Below are 13,460 nucleotides of genomic sequence, written 5' to 3' on the forward strand. Positions count from 1 at the left end.
AGCCAAAAGGAACTCATTAGAATCCTCTTCGAATTAAACTCAAGGTTAAACTCAACCCTCTGCATATATATTATTTATTTCTATATATTATTTTAGGTTTCCTTTTTGCTCCTTCTTGAAGTCTCTTTGTATTTATACAAAAGCTTATCTGCCATATCAAAAAAAAAAAAAAAAAAACAAATAAACTAAATATAAGAAATCTCGATTTCATTAAATCTTTTCAGCTGCATTTGCTCCACTTAGACAGGTGGAGATTTTTACATATTTTTATTTGCAGATTTAATTTTAATTTTGATTATTATATATAAATAAAATCCATATAATTTTTAATCTGAAACCTCATTTAAAGAAAGACTCTTTACACTTTTTAAAAACATTTACTACAATATTTAGGTTTACTCTTATTAAACTTAGCATTTAAAATGCAAAAACAACAATATTGGTTGTCTATAAATGTTAATATTTCTTTTAAAAACCCTAGACTATTTTTCCACTCTCTTTCTATTATTATTTTTATATATACCTCATATATTCTTCACCTTCTCAACTATTTAGGCTACATTCCACAGTCACACACACCCAAGATCCTCGAGATTGATCTTAATACCAATAGATTCTGCAGTTTAGCTTTGGCACACTCAAAGTCCAATGTAAATCCTCTCAAGTCAAGTATCTCCAACTCCCGGGAAACCATATCCAACCCTCTCTCTCCCCCTTTTGGTTTTGTTTATGTTACAACATTTAGGTTGAGCCTGGCTCTGTGACGCAGATCTTGTTGCTTGGGTTGGACTCTTTCCCTCTCTCAGAGGCTTAAGTGGCCGACGTCATCACTTTACTCCAATCCACTCCCATCCTCCAACCTCCACTCCACCCCACTCTATACTCCCATTCGATCCGATGCTATCCTATAACCCAGCCGATCCGATCTGATCCGACCACATGTGGAGTTTGTTGGGCGCACAGATACACCATGGTAAGGCTATGTTCTTCATGATCATGAAGATCGTGTTGTGGTTGCTTTTTTCTTCGCTCTCACCGTACAGGGAAAGAAATATATTTAAGTTATATATTATAAATATAACAAATAAAATTTATAAATATATTAATAATTATGTTATAAATGCTTATGGCTTAGGAATTAACTGAACTAAAAATATTTCTAAGAAAAAGGAATTATTTGAGTCTTTAAAATACTTCAGCAGATAGATTTCACTCTCTGGTAAGGGATAGAACTATAATTTCATAATACAAATATTTTTTTCAGTGCCTCTATATTCTATACTTTATTTTTCTCCATTTCCAGCAGAAGCTCTCAGGTTTTTTTTTCACTTGTGCTAAATCGCAACTGCCGATCTTCTTGTGAATCTGAAGACCCAGACGGGGCACTCAGACAACATTTCTATTATTTATACCCGTTGGCAGGCTTTTGCGGATTTCTTCCAGTTTTCACACTTTTTCCTCAGGCTCCGTTGGGGGAAGGCAATGTAGCAATTAAAAATAATTTGTTTAGCTTGTTTTGTGTCAAAAATCATGAAAATACATCATAATAAAAGTAATGTTGTTATCAAAAGGTGCGGCGGTGGCTTTTAACACTGATAGATGCGATATCTATATCTACAACCGTATATATATATTTCTTGTTGGATTCATTTTCTTTAGCTTGTTCAGTGAATGGGAATCATTTGTTTGAGAGAAATTCGCTTGGAGAAACCATAGAGAAATGGTGGAAGATTTGCTTGGATTAACCTTAGATTGTGATGGGGAATTAATAATTTTGCACATTAAATGTTATTAATTGGGTTTACAATCTACTATCACGAAAAGCCGGTTTGTTATTAACTTCTTAGTGTTTTCTGAAAGTACAAAAATCATTAAAATCGTTATTAAAAACTTATATTTCTCATCATTCCAATTAAATTCCTCTAGCTTGCATTATATAACGTTCCAGCCGCTTGACCCAGACCTTCAATATAAAATCCGGAACTGGTTTTATTGACTGCAAAGACAGTTTGAAGTGGACTCTTGAAACAAAACTCAAAAACAAAATAAGGCAAAAAATATTTATTTATATATATATCAGCAAATCCAGCCAAATGTAAACTTATTTCCCTCGCCCGAGTGGCTTTGATTGAAAGGCAAATAAGCTGCCGGATTCAATGAAAACGGAGACTACTCACAATTCATCGGCTCGGGATATATATATATATAATGGAAATCCACATTTGATGATGGCGCTGACAGCAGCAACAACAAGAGATATATACATAAATCATTTGCACAGACAGAAATGCAAATCTTTGCAGATTAAAACAAAACAAAAACAAAGGCAACTTTATAAATAAACATCAGGCGAGCCTAAACCTGTCAAATCCACGATATCGTGAAGATAAACCTGAGAGCCGGACAGGCCACTCTGTCTACTCCTGAGTGCGTTTTTCCCTCCTCCTAATATTTGTTTTAATTAAATGCCAATCGACCAACGTAATTGCAGCACATTAGTTTAGTAGAAAAAAAATATTTAAAAAAAACTCTTAACAAATCACATAAAATATTTTGGGAAATATCTTTGACGTTTTATCTGCTCAAGTTGAAATCGAAGCGAAGCGGACATTAATTGACCAGCAAAGAGATTAGCCCGGTGACTGGAGAGGCTGTGAGATACCATCGACCATTTAAAGATCGCAAGAGAATGGTCGATCTGGCCAAATCTGACATCGTCTTAAAGGTCACAAAGATTTAACCAGAGATCCAAATAGAGCTTGAAAATTTTCTTATAAAATATATATCAAGTGTTTCGTGAGCTGAAATATATTTTATGTTTCTATATTTTAACCAATAACATATCTTTACCAACCATATGACAAGATCTTAAAAGTGCAATGCAAAGAAAACTTATTCTTTATTTAAATAAGTTCTCAAGCTTTAAATAAAATATTTTTCTTTATGCTTGAATTTATTAACCATTAAATGACCTCATTGGAAATTTATTTACATATAAATATGCCAAATAATTACCGCAAAAATATAATTAGCAACAGCTGCACCCAACCGTTTTATAGCAATAATCGCAAAATAATTACTAACAACAAGAAATGTAATAAAAATCAAATAAAAGATAATTTAATGTACCATCAAAATACTGCAAGTCATTACGACAAAATACAAATGTTGAATATAAGTAAAAAGAAGAAGAGAAGCCGAAGTATGTATACCCTTGCAGTTACATATATGTGGGATCATGGGTTCGAATGTGTTCTTATATTTACAGAATATGATTAGGGCTTTATTATTTATAAACATTAGCATTTTATAAATTTTAGACAATTTAAACAATGTTGAAGGGAAATCATAACACTAACACCGTCACTTTAGATGTTTACACTGGGTACCCCTCGGACAGAATGAGGCCGGCGGGCCGATCGTACCTGTATTTATAGTCCACGAGTAAAGAGAACAGACAGTGAGAGCAAGGGAGAAGGAGGTATCTGGAATGATAGGCAGAGAGAGAGATAGAGCGAATTAGAGTTACAGAGTTACAGAGTAACAGCGTTAGATAGTTACAGAGTAACAGAGTTACAGAATTACAGAGTTACAGAGTTGCAGAGTTACAGAGTTAGAGAGTTACAGAGTTACAGATTTACAGAGCTACAGAATTACAGAGTTACAGAGTTAGAGAGTTACAGAGTTACAGAGTGACAGAGTTACAGAGTGACAGAGTTACAGAATTACAGAGTTACAGAGTTAGAGAGTTACAGAGTTACAGAGTTACAGAGTTACAGAGTTACAGAGTTACAGAGTAACAGCGTTAGATAGTTACAGATTTACAGAGCTACAGAATTTGAATTACAGAGTTAGAGAGAGAGTTACAGAGTTAGAAAGTTGAAACTTACAGAGTTAGAGTTACAGAGTTACAGAGTTACAGAGTTACGGAGTTACATAGTTACAGAGTTAGAGAGTTGGACAGTTAGAGGATTATAGACAGATATTAAATAAAAATAGAATAGAAATAAATAAATAGAATAATGTACATAGTCATTCAATTTAAATTTGACCAAAATAACAATACCCTGAAAGGGTATTAAAATGCAATAATTATAACAATTATGGTATGTGGCCAGAGTGGCACATAAACAAAGCCGCAATGCATAAACAATAGCCAAAAAAATATATTTAAATGAAACCTTGACTTTAAATATGGCTGATCTTTTGCCCAGTTTTGACTGAAAGAGTTGATCCGCAACGATCGTATTAAAAATTTTGCCAATTGAAGGTCTGCAATTGGTAACTCCCCTGGGGCCCAGTTTAAACCGTTGCTATATGGTAACTACAATATGGCTTTATCGCCATCGACTCACTTGCCATTGTGCCGACTTTTGTTTCGAGGCAATTAGGCGAGAATATTTTTATTTGTTATGGTAATTACATTTGCCGTATTTCATGCTGCTGCTAGTAAAAACAAAACACACAGACATAGGCAATATATATTGTTGATTTGAGCTTAAAAATCGGAACAACAACAAATAATGTCGAAAAGGTCAATGATAGCCAAAGCTTCGCACTCAATTTTTTCGGGGCGTCGCTTAGTGATTTCTAATAATCACTTTGAATCGTGTCCATTGAAGGTCAAATCTGGTTATAAAAACAGAATTTTGAGACTGTTTTTTGATGGGTTATATACATTTTTCATGGGAGAATAGAATATAAATGTACTGCTTCTTTACTAGTCAAATATTATACAGAAAATATGAAATAGTTAGATTTTAAGAGGCTCTCTGACACTTTCTTTGCTTGTACTCGTCTAAAATCATTTAAAATAATTATTATACAATACCCACTTCTATTATAAATCTTTTAATAGAAAACTTGCATATATTTCCTTAAGTATTTCTTTGGAATTCTCGCAGTAACACTCTATAAAGTCATATAAACAGTAACAAAATAATTCTTGAAAGCCCACACACAATATTTCATTATAACTAATGAACGTTTCGTGGCGCATTGACAATTAATCAAAATTTAATTAAATAGACAAAATGCCGCATTAAAGCATGCACTTTACATTGTTGCTTTTGCCATGGCTAACAATTTATTGTGCTTTGCATATTCAGATGCAAATCTGTCGCCAACGTGCAAAATGCTAAATGGTTTTTATTTTTCTCTGGTCAGGCAGGCGGCAAGTGTGTACTCGTGTACTCGTTCAAACTCGTACTTATACTCACATATCGGGTACTCAAACTCACACTCATTTGGCATGGCGGTCTGGGCCTAGTTTTTTGGACCATGTGTGGGCCGCAATTAGCGGAGAAGGTTGAATGTGTGTGCGGGCCAAGCCACTTTAAGCCAAATCGGTGCTGACCAAAAGCGTTCCTTGGTTTTTTTTGTGCTAACAAAAAGTTGACCAAGGCTTAGAAATTGTAAATTTATTGGTTCTTTAAAAATGGTTATGAAAAGAATATGATTTAACAATGGTTTTTAATGAAAGGCAAAAGGTTATGCTTGACCATATTCAATAAGAAAGAACTTACAACTCAATTTACGTAAATCTATTAAATATCGATCATAAAAATCCCCTTCAGTAAAGTGTGTTAAGAGTTAAAGAACAGAATATGATTTAACAAAGATTTTTTAATAGAACGAACACTTAATTTAATGTAAATCGATTAAATATCGATAACAAAAAACCCTTAAGTACAGTCTGCTACAAAGGATATGCCTTATATGAGGGACACATCAAGAATTTCAACCTCTTTCCGAACTCTACAAGTTTTCCAATTAAAGTTTTTTCTTCTTAATTATAAACTCCGCACAATGAAAGTGATTTTAGCAACTAAAATCAGTCATCAAATGAGCTCACCTTAAACACAGGTAAGTACATTTATAAGGCGAAATGCAACCCCACCTTTAAGCACACACTCATCCAGTGGCCACTGACTAAGAGCTAGAGGACCATTTGGAACACCGATCATTATCAACGACATGCGATCGAAGCGTGCAATTTGAGAATTTATCGATTTTCAATAGACTCGAATGCGATCTGCAAACGAAAGATGCTGAGAGCGAAGGCTAACATAGAGCATGCAACGTTTCATGCAAGAATTCTCAAACATGATTTCGTGCTCTCGGCCAGATGCATTCATTAATGCATAATTATAGACAATTAACTGCAGGCTCTCTTGGTCTTGGCCAAAGACGGCAAAACGCTAATGGTGACGCTGAAATTGCCGATCAGAGGAAATTGCAACTATTCCGATTTGTACCCAAAAAAAACTATCTCAGATGAGCTGCAATCGAAACTCGAAACTGGGGGGAAATGTATCTTTGACTGGATGGATAGATATCTTGTATCTCGAATCTTTTGTATCTTTCTGTTAGTCTTCAGTGTGAGCCGTGTGAGCGATTTAAATGTGGCAATGGATCGAACACTGCACAGAAAACTAGTTTAATTTGATATTTTATTATTCAAATATGAAATAGATAATGAGAAATAACAATTTTATGTAATTTGCTTTACTTAGGTTTTGATTCGATTTGATCTACTTAAGTAAATTAATAATTTCGCTTATTTTCTTCTGTGTACTTTGTGGCTTGTTTAAGCTTTTAACGCTTTTCAGCTTGACTTGATTTTGGGGCGATGTCGAACTTGTTTTCCCACGTTGGAAATTCTTCGATTTGCGTGCAATCGCAATCTCTACTGACACCTTTTTCAAAAGTTTTCCCCTTCTAACACTCTTTGCAGAGTATTTGAATTTCAGTCAGAAGCTTATAACTCAGAGAAGAAATCATTTCTGACCCAATAAATTATATATATTCTTGATCAGCGTCAAAAGACATATCGATCTAGCCAAACCAATTCCTCTAATTTCTTCCCACACTTTTTGCCAACTTTTACAAAAATTTGCAATCCCCACATACGATCCCACGTTCCCAAATAAAAATACAAACGAAATAGACAAAGTCCCAATGATTGAACAATGAGAATTCAATAAAAAAAATTTACAAAATCATTAAGAAAACAACTGAGTAAGATCTTTCACACATAAAACAAGCTTAAGACTTAATAACAACAAAAAAAGGGGCGGAGGAGATATAAAAACAATTGCGAAAAATAAGTGAAACCACATGAGAGAAGTCACAAAGATCTGTGTCACTAATGCGACACAATTTCACTGTGAATGATATGTATATGTATGAAAAATATATAAATAATAAAAGAAAATAAATAAAAGCTTGCCAAAAAATTTGACATACATCTTTAAAGCCAAGAGGAACATCCTATTGGCGATTAGATATGCAGAGATGAAAGATCTTTTGTGACGTTGCGACTAATCAATTATAATGAAGGGTTGACTTGGCTTTCTAATATGCAAATGAGTTCTTCTTCTGGGCTACCTTCAACTAAAGGAAGTCATTTAACTCTGGGTTATCTTAAATCGAACAAATATTTCATCCCAAATGTATTCTAATTTTCCAAAAACAACAAAATGTTGGTTAATTTAAACCAGGCTTAGAACTGGTTTCAACCTCGCGTGCTGCTCTTTCCGGTTAATTTTCTGGGTGTCAAAAAAAATCTACTGCCACCTGACTGACAGACCGACTGACTCACTGCTGCTGAATTTTTGAATACTAAATTAATATTTATACAAATTTCAAGAGCGCTGATTAATTACAAAGAGGTATAGGTATAGGCTCAGTCCGGGTTCACTCAACTTTTCATAACTTTATGATGAATGTCTTGCGGCTCATTAAATCAGGCAACACATTTTGCCGGCATAATTTTTTATATTTTTCCAGCATATGTTTTCCATACTCAAAGTGAGAGTGACCGTGAATTTTTGTTTGCTTCTCGAGCATAACTTTTGTGGTTCGTATGATTAATGTTAATTAGTTGCCAAAGGAAACTATGCAAATTTGAAATAAAAAAAATAAACTAAAATCGGGGTAATAATTAAGATGTGGTCTTTGCCGAAAAATTATGATTTCATTTGCAGATAATCCCATTTGCTGTAAGCATCTTTTGTGGTCTGGGGTCACCTGATGGTAGGTAAGCTCATCTATCTTAAATGGGTCTCGATGGGAGACAAAGTCACGAGAGCAAATGATTTATGTTGTCTTGCGAATTTGTAAGTTTATTTTTTATTTATTTTTTTTTGGCATAGATACAAAGGAAATGGGTTATGTTATTAATCAATGTTTACATTTGGGTTAAGTTATGAAAGTTTTTGAGGGAGTATTTAGCAAGAAACTTGTGTAATCATTTATTAAATTTCACTTATTTAGAGCTAAGCTTTATTATATGCTCGAATATACTTTAATTAGTTGGTTCTCATTTAAATTTCGGTTCAATTAAATAATATATCATATATTATTTAACTCTTATTATAACCATATCAATTTTTAAAGTGATTAAATAATACTTTCTATTTTAGTATTTTCTTATTTTATTTGTTTCATCTTATTTCTTATTTTATTTGTTTCATCAATTGAGAGAGTTATCGTAACTCTGCGCATTGTTATAATTTGTTGAAACGAACTCATCAGCATAATTAAACCCTCAATGAATGATGAGGAGACTAAGCAATTTGTGTCATTAGTGACAACAGAGCAGAGGTAGCATGTCACAAGTTGACAAATGTAAACAAAATACTAGTGTTAATAGTATTATTATTATATTATTTTATTTTATCATTATTTTTTATTTATTATATTTATTTGCAACTCTAATAAAGTGATGAAGCTTAGTTATAATCGATCCTTTAATTTAATTGCAAACTGCAAGGGTATATAAACATGAAGTTACCTTTCTTGTCTAATGTGATCTTATTTAAATTGTGCAAATTATGCTTCGCAATTAAGTACTATTATTTTGACCCCAAGTGTACAGATATATGGTGGCTGTGGTGCATTCCATATGTCATTACATAAGCGACAACAATGTTAACCGTTACTTGGCTTACTAATGAGCGAGAGAAAGAGAGTGACAGAGAGTGCCAGAGAGAGAGAGAGACGGATGGTGGATACTGAAAAAAGAATGAGCGCCACGTAAGTAAGCAATCCACGTATCTTTGGATCCGGAAGATCCAGGAGAATCCAGAAGCACGCAAAAGAAATGTGCATATTAAGATAAGAATGCAATGGCCAGCCCGAGGAGCACTTGGAGAACGAAAAACGAGAAGTTTAAAGTTACCGATTGCCCCAAAAGAATGTTTACTGGCATGCATCGTATGTACGTTATGTACTTACATGCACAAAGTCAGTGCAACTGGCCTCCTCCCCCATACCAAGCCATACCATACCATACCATACCCGGGCACAGCAGCTCTAAAGCTCGTCAGTCTGGTTTTCCTCTTCCATTTTCTTGGCTGCCTCCTTTGTGGCATCGCCTTAAGCTCCGAAATGGGTCAATTTAGTGACAAGCGATGCGATGCTATGTGAGATGCAGTGCCACAAGTCTCCCGGCCAAATGACAAGTCTTCGTCTTCAGACGATTGAACTGGTCTGGAGATGTCATATGGGGACATGGTAAGAAAATATAATAAAAAATATAGTAAAAAAATATAGTAAAAAAGATAGTAAAAAAATATTAAAAATATCACATAATAATGTATACCCCAACATAATTTCATAGGATACATGTAGGTCTTAGACTTAATGCGTTATTCACTACATTAATTCAAAAATAAAAAAATTACTTTTAAAAGTAAACCCCTAAATAAGTAATGTTTTTCACCAAATGATATTAATATTTGTACTTATTATTCATTATTTATTTGATATATTTAAAACATAGAGAAATACAAGTGCCACAAGAGAGGAGTTAAGATATTCATCTAGATTTTACATAGATATTTTCTTTATAATTTAATTTTACTATTGCAACCCTTTTTGAAATATCGCTATGAAGCAATCCTAGAATTTAATGTCATGATTTTGAAATTGATTTTAGTTTTTCAAATTTTCCCTTTAATTGGTATATTTGTAAAGGCATCGTATCAATGCGTTGACTGCAGGGGCGATCATGGAGATCAATGCGATCATCAAGCCAGTACAAGACATACTAAACTTGATTGTATAATTGATACCAATAGTGGATATAGCTGTGGCCAATATAAATTTAAAGCACGTTCCTTAAACTCGGAGTGGAATACACCTGATCCCACCAATGATTTATCCAGATGCATACCGAATGACTTAAATATAACCGAGAGTAATCATTGAACATATTTACTGTAATAAATAATTTCACTTTATGAAATTCCAGCTGATATTGAGATATGTTGCGTCTGGTCAAAATCACTTGGATGTCAAATTTTAGTTAAACCTGGCAATGAATACACATGTGGAACATGCAGAAGCTCTAAGGATGTAGAATATGATCATCTAAAGCCTTGTCCTTGCAACCAGGGATCGTCTATCCTAGATTCTAGAGCTTTACACATACTTTACACACTGAAAGGAGCGCTTTTATGGAAATTAAGACTTTAAAACATAAAATAAATATCACATTTTATGTTTCATTCATTTTAAGGAAAATAAAATCAAAATATATATAAAAATAAATCGACAGAAATTACTTTTTTTAATACACATACATCTATTATGTTTATTATTTTAGTTTCTGTTAGAAATTTAATAATCACTTATTTATTCAACAATCATTTATTTAAGTAAAACTTCCCCTAACGGATATTCGCTAAGCACGATAAATACTGTTTACAGGAAATGAATTAAACTATATTATTTTACTTGAAACAGTTTTAAGTTCAAGAACAAAGTTGCAAAGTGAGATAAGAGAAATTCCAGACTGATTGACGGGGGACTTTAGAAAGTCATAATTATAATGTACTTTGTGTGCCTTTATCAACAGGAGATAGTGTGTGTAGTTAAAATACTTTACATATTCTTTGAGTCCACCCACCGAGGTAGCCAAAGGTAATCAATTAAGACCAGGAATTATGGGGTCAACACAAGTCCAACTACTGGTTGGACGTGGGTGCAACTTTATTATACGGCTTAGCGCATTCAATTTTCTTGATTTTATTGCTGCTGACCAAGAAACAAATAAAGCTAACCATAATCGAGGGGCGGGAACTTCAAGGCGCAAATAAATTAGACCAAGACCGAGTCTTGGGGTCGAGCGGCAGGCTTTATCAATCGAACAATTATGTATATATTTATGTATATATCTGGTGCAGCAAAAGGTTTCTCTGACTCTGCCTCTGCCTCTGTGTTGCACGCAAAACGAGTCACGAACTGAGCCAGGAAAAAGGAACTATTAAACCAGCCAGAGATTGGCAACCAGGCCCAAAAAAGATGACGCCAGTACCAAATAACCAACCAACCGCCTAAACTTATTAATTTAACCCACTTTTTTTTGCGCTCGTGTCGCAGCCTAATAAAGCAGCCGAAAGAAAGATTGCCCAAGTAGATCTAGGAAAAGCTTTCAAATAATGGAGACAGGAAAAGAGAGTCTTAGTTGGGTCAACGGAAGGCAAACCATTAAACACAAAAAAAGTGCAACATAAACTTTGTTCAAGTGTTTCGACCATTAAATACCCGTTTATTTAATTAATGTTGTTTTGTTTTCAATAAGAAAATCATTTGGAAAGTTCTAAATTGATCAACTTTAAGAGTGAGCAAATAAATCGTATCATCATATCATCAAACTATCATCATATCCTTAAGGATACATCTTCAGGTCTATATCGTGTCGCCTGATTATGATAAGTGATGTTTACCGTTAGCCTTAACCCGTTTACTTGGGATCTATAAAGGATAATTACTATTTAAACCGAGAATCACCAAGATCTTAAGTTTATAGATGTGTAGATATGTATAATAATTTGTTTACCTACGGAACAAGCCAAGATATTTTATTTGCTGGTTGTCTAGGTCAGGTTCAGAAAAGGCTTTGAACTCAATGTACAATGTAGATTCATATCAACAAAACATATATTAAAGTTATCAAGACTGTTGCTCATTTAGACTATAGTTACAGGAAAGAAAGTCAAGCCAATCTATTAACCTTTCTTTGAAATAATTGAATCAAATAAACAAAACTTCATTTATAGATCACACAATGAAAGCAAATAATTGTTTATAGTTTTATATATTTAACGTAAGACTTTCCGTAACAACGTAAGCAGAAAGAGACGGAAGCCAGTGAGAGAAGAAACGTAAAGCCTGAGCGAGAGCTGAGCTTAAATTTCACAGCAAGAGTGTGTAGAGAGCGAGTGTGAGCAATTAAGATCTCCTCTCTCCTTGTTTTGAGTGGGAGTGCAGAAAACCAGTTTCTTTCACTCTCCTGCATTACTCTCTTTGTATGTTTTATGCTCTTATGCTGTGCCAGCAACTTTTTTTAATTTAAAAGCCGTTGTCGCGTTTTCCATCGTTTTTTCTTTCTTCTGCTCTTCTGACTAGGCTTTTTTTTTTTGTTTTGATTTTATTTTGTATATGTTGCTGTCTTTTTCGTACAATCAAAACAAACGCGCTTTTCGATCGTTCTCTGTTTTTGTTTTGACTTCTTTGCTGCGTTGTTGTTGCGGTTGATTTTGTGGTTGCTGTTGTACATTTCTTCCTCTTCCTCGTTCACGCAGCTCATTAAACTTTTCACTGCTACTGTTCTTCTGTCGTCGTCGTCGTCGTCGTCTTCTATCCCCTACTCACTCCATCTATACACAGGGAAAAAATGGTTTATAAATGATTTATATACATTTTTAAATAAATTTTTATTTTATCATTACGTTTATTCAATGTCTATCTAACGTTTTTCCTCTTTTTTTACTTTTTCGTTCTATAAAATTTCAATTTCTTCTCAATATCACTTATTGCCGGAAGTCCCAAAAAAGTATGCAATGGTTTTTGCGAGCAAGAGTCTGGTGTACTTTCATGAGCAGCCACTTGAACTTGGGTTTTCTACTGAATTCAAAACAAAAAATAATCTATATTATAATAATAAAATTTATAGTATATATAGTATTTTTATTTTCTATTAACATATAATATTTAATATACGAAATATAAATATAAATATACAATAAGAAAAGATTTAAAATTCAGTTCATTTCAGAATTAAAATCTAGTTTATAATTCTGATACAGACGCAATTAAAAATATAAAATAAAAAAAACTATTTAATTTGATTTTAATATGTAGATTTTTAACTCATATATTAAATAAATCGATACATTTTCTGAATTCTTGAGCTCCTACATCTAAATATTAAATAAATCTATCAATTGCAGCTATATTTCTTTAAAATATAAATCAATTTAAGCTTGCCTTATCTAACATCAAAAAAATTATTTCAAAATAAATCAAAGAAGGCTTTTTATTTAACATTATTAAATAATTGAAAACGTCAATACAAAAGTTACAAATAAAATCAGAAGTCTACATACTTTTGCACTGAATAGATCTTTGGATTTTGTGTACTTTTTTTGTACATTGTAAATTTTTATTAT

The 13,460-nt window shown here is 33.2% G+C and overlaps 2 long non-coding RNA genes across 2 annotated transcripts; one reads left to right on the plus strand and one right to left on the minus strand.

Moving 5' to 3' along the window:
- Positions 1–3,093: 3,093 nt before the first annotated feature.
- On the minus strand, positions 3,094–4,337 carry LOC147644278 (uncharacterized). Its single transcript, XR_015270862.1, has 2 exons — positions 4,182–4,337; positions 3,094–3,485 (listed from the first exon to the last, which is right to left on the minus strand). It is a non-coding gene; the product is annotated as an uncharacterized LOC147644278 (long non-coding RNA).
- A 5,578-nt stretch (positions 4,338–9,915) lies between these two features.
- On the plus strand, positions 9,916–10,557 carry LOC147644279 (uncharacterized). Its single transcript, XR_015270861.1, has 2 exons — positions 9,916–10,204; positions 10,259–10,557. It is a non-coding gene; the product is annotated as an uncharacterized LOC147644279 (long non-coding RNA).
- Positions 10,558–13,460: the final 2,903 nt, after the last annotated feature.

This window comes from Drosophila serrata, unplaced genomic scaffold (assembly GCF_035046125.1).
Source record: "Drosophila serrata isolate PLE 108 unplaced genomic scaffold, ASM3504612v1 contig_204, whole genome shotgun sequence".
Taxonomy (NCBI): domain Eukaryota; kingdom Metazoa; phylum Arthropoda; class Insecta; order Diptera; family Drosophilidae; genus Drosophila; species Drosophila serrata.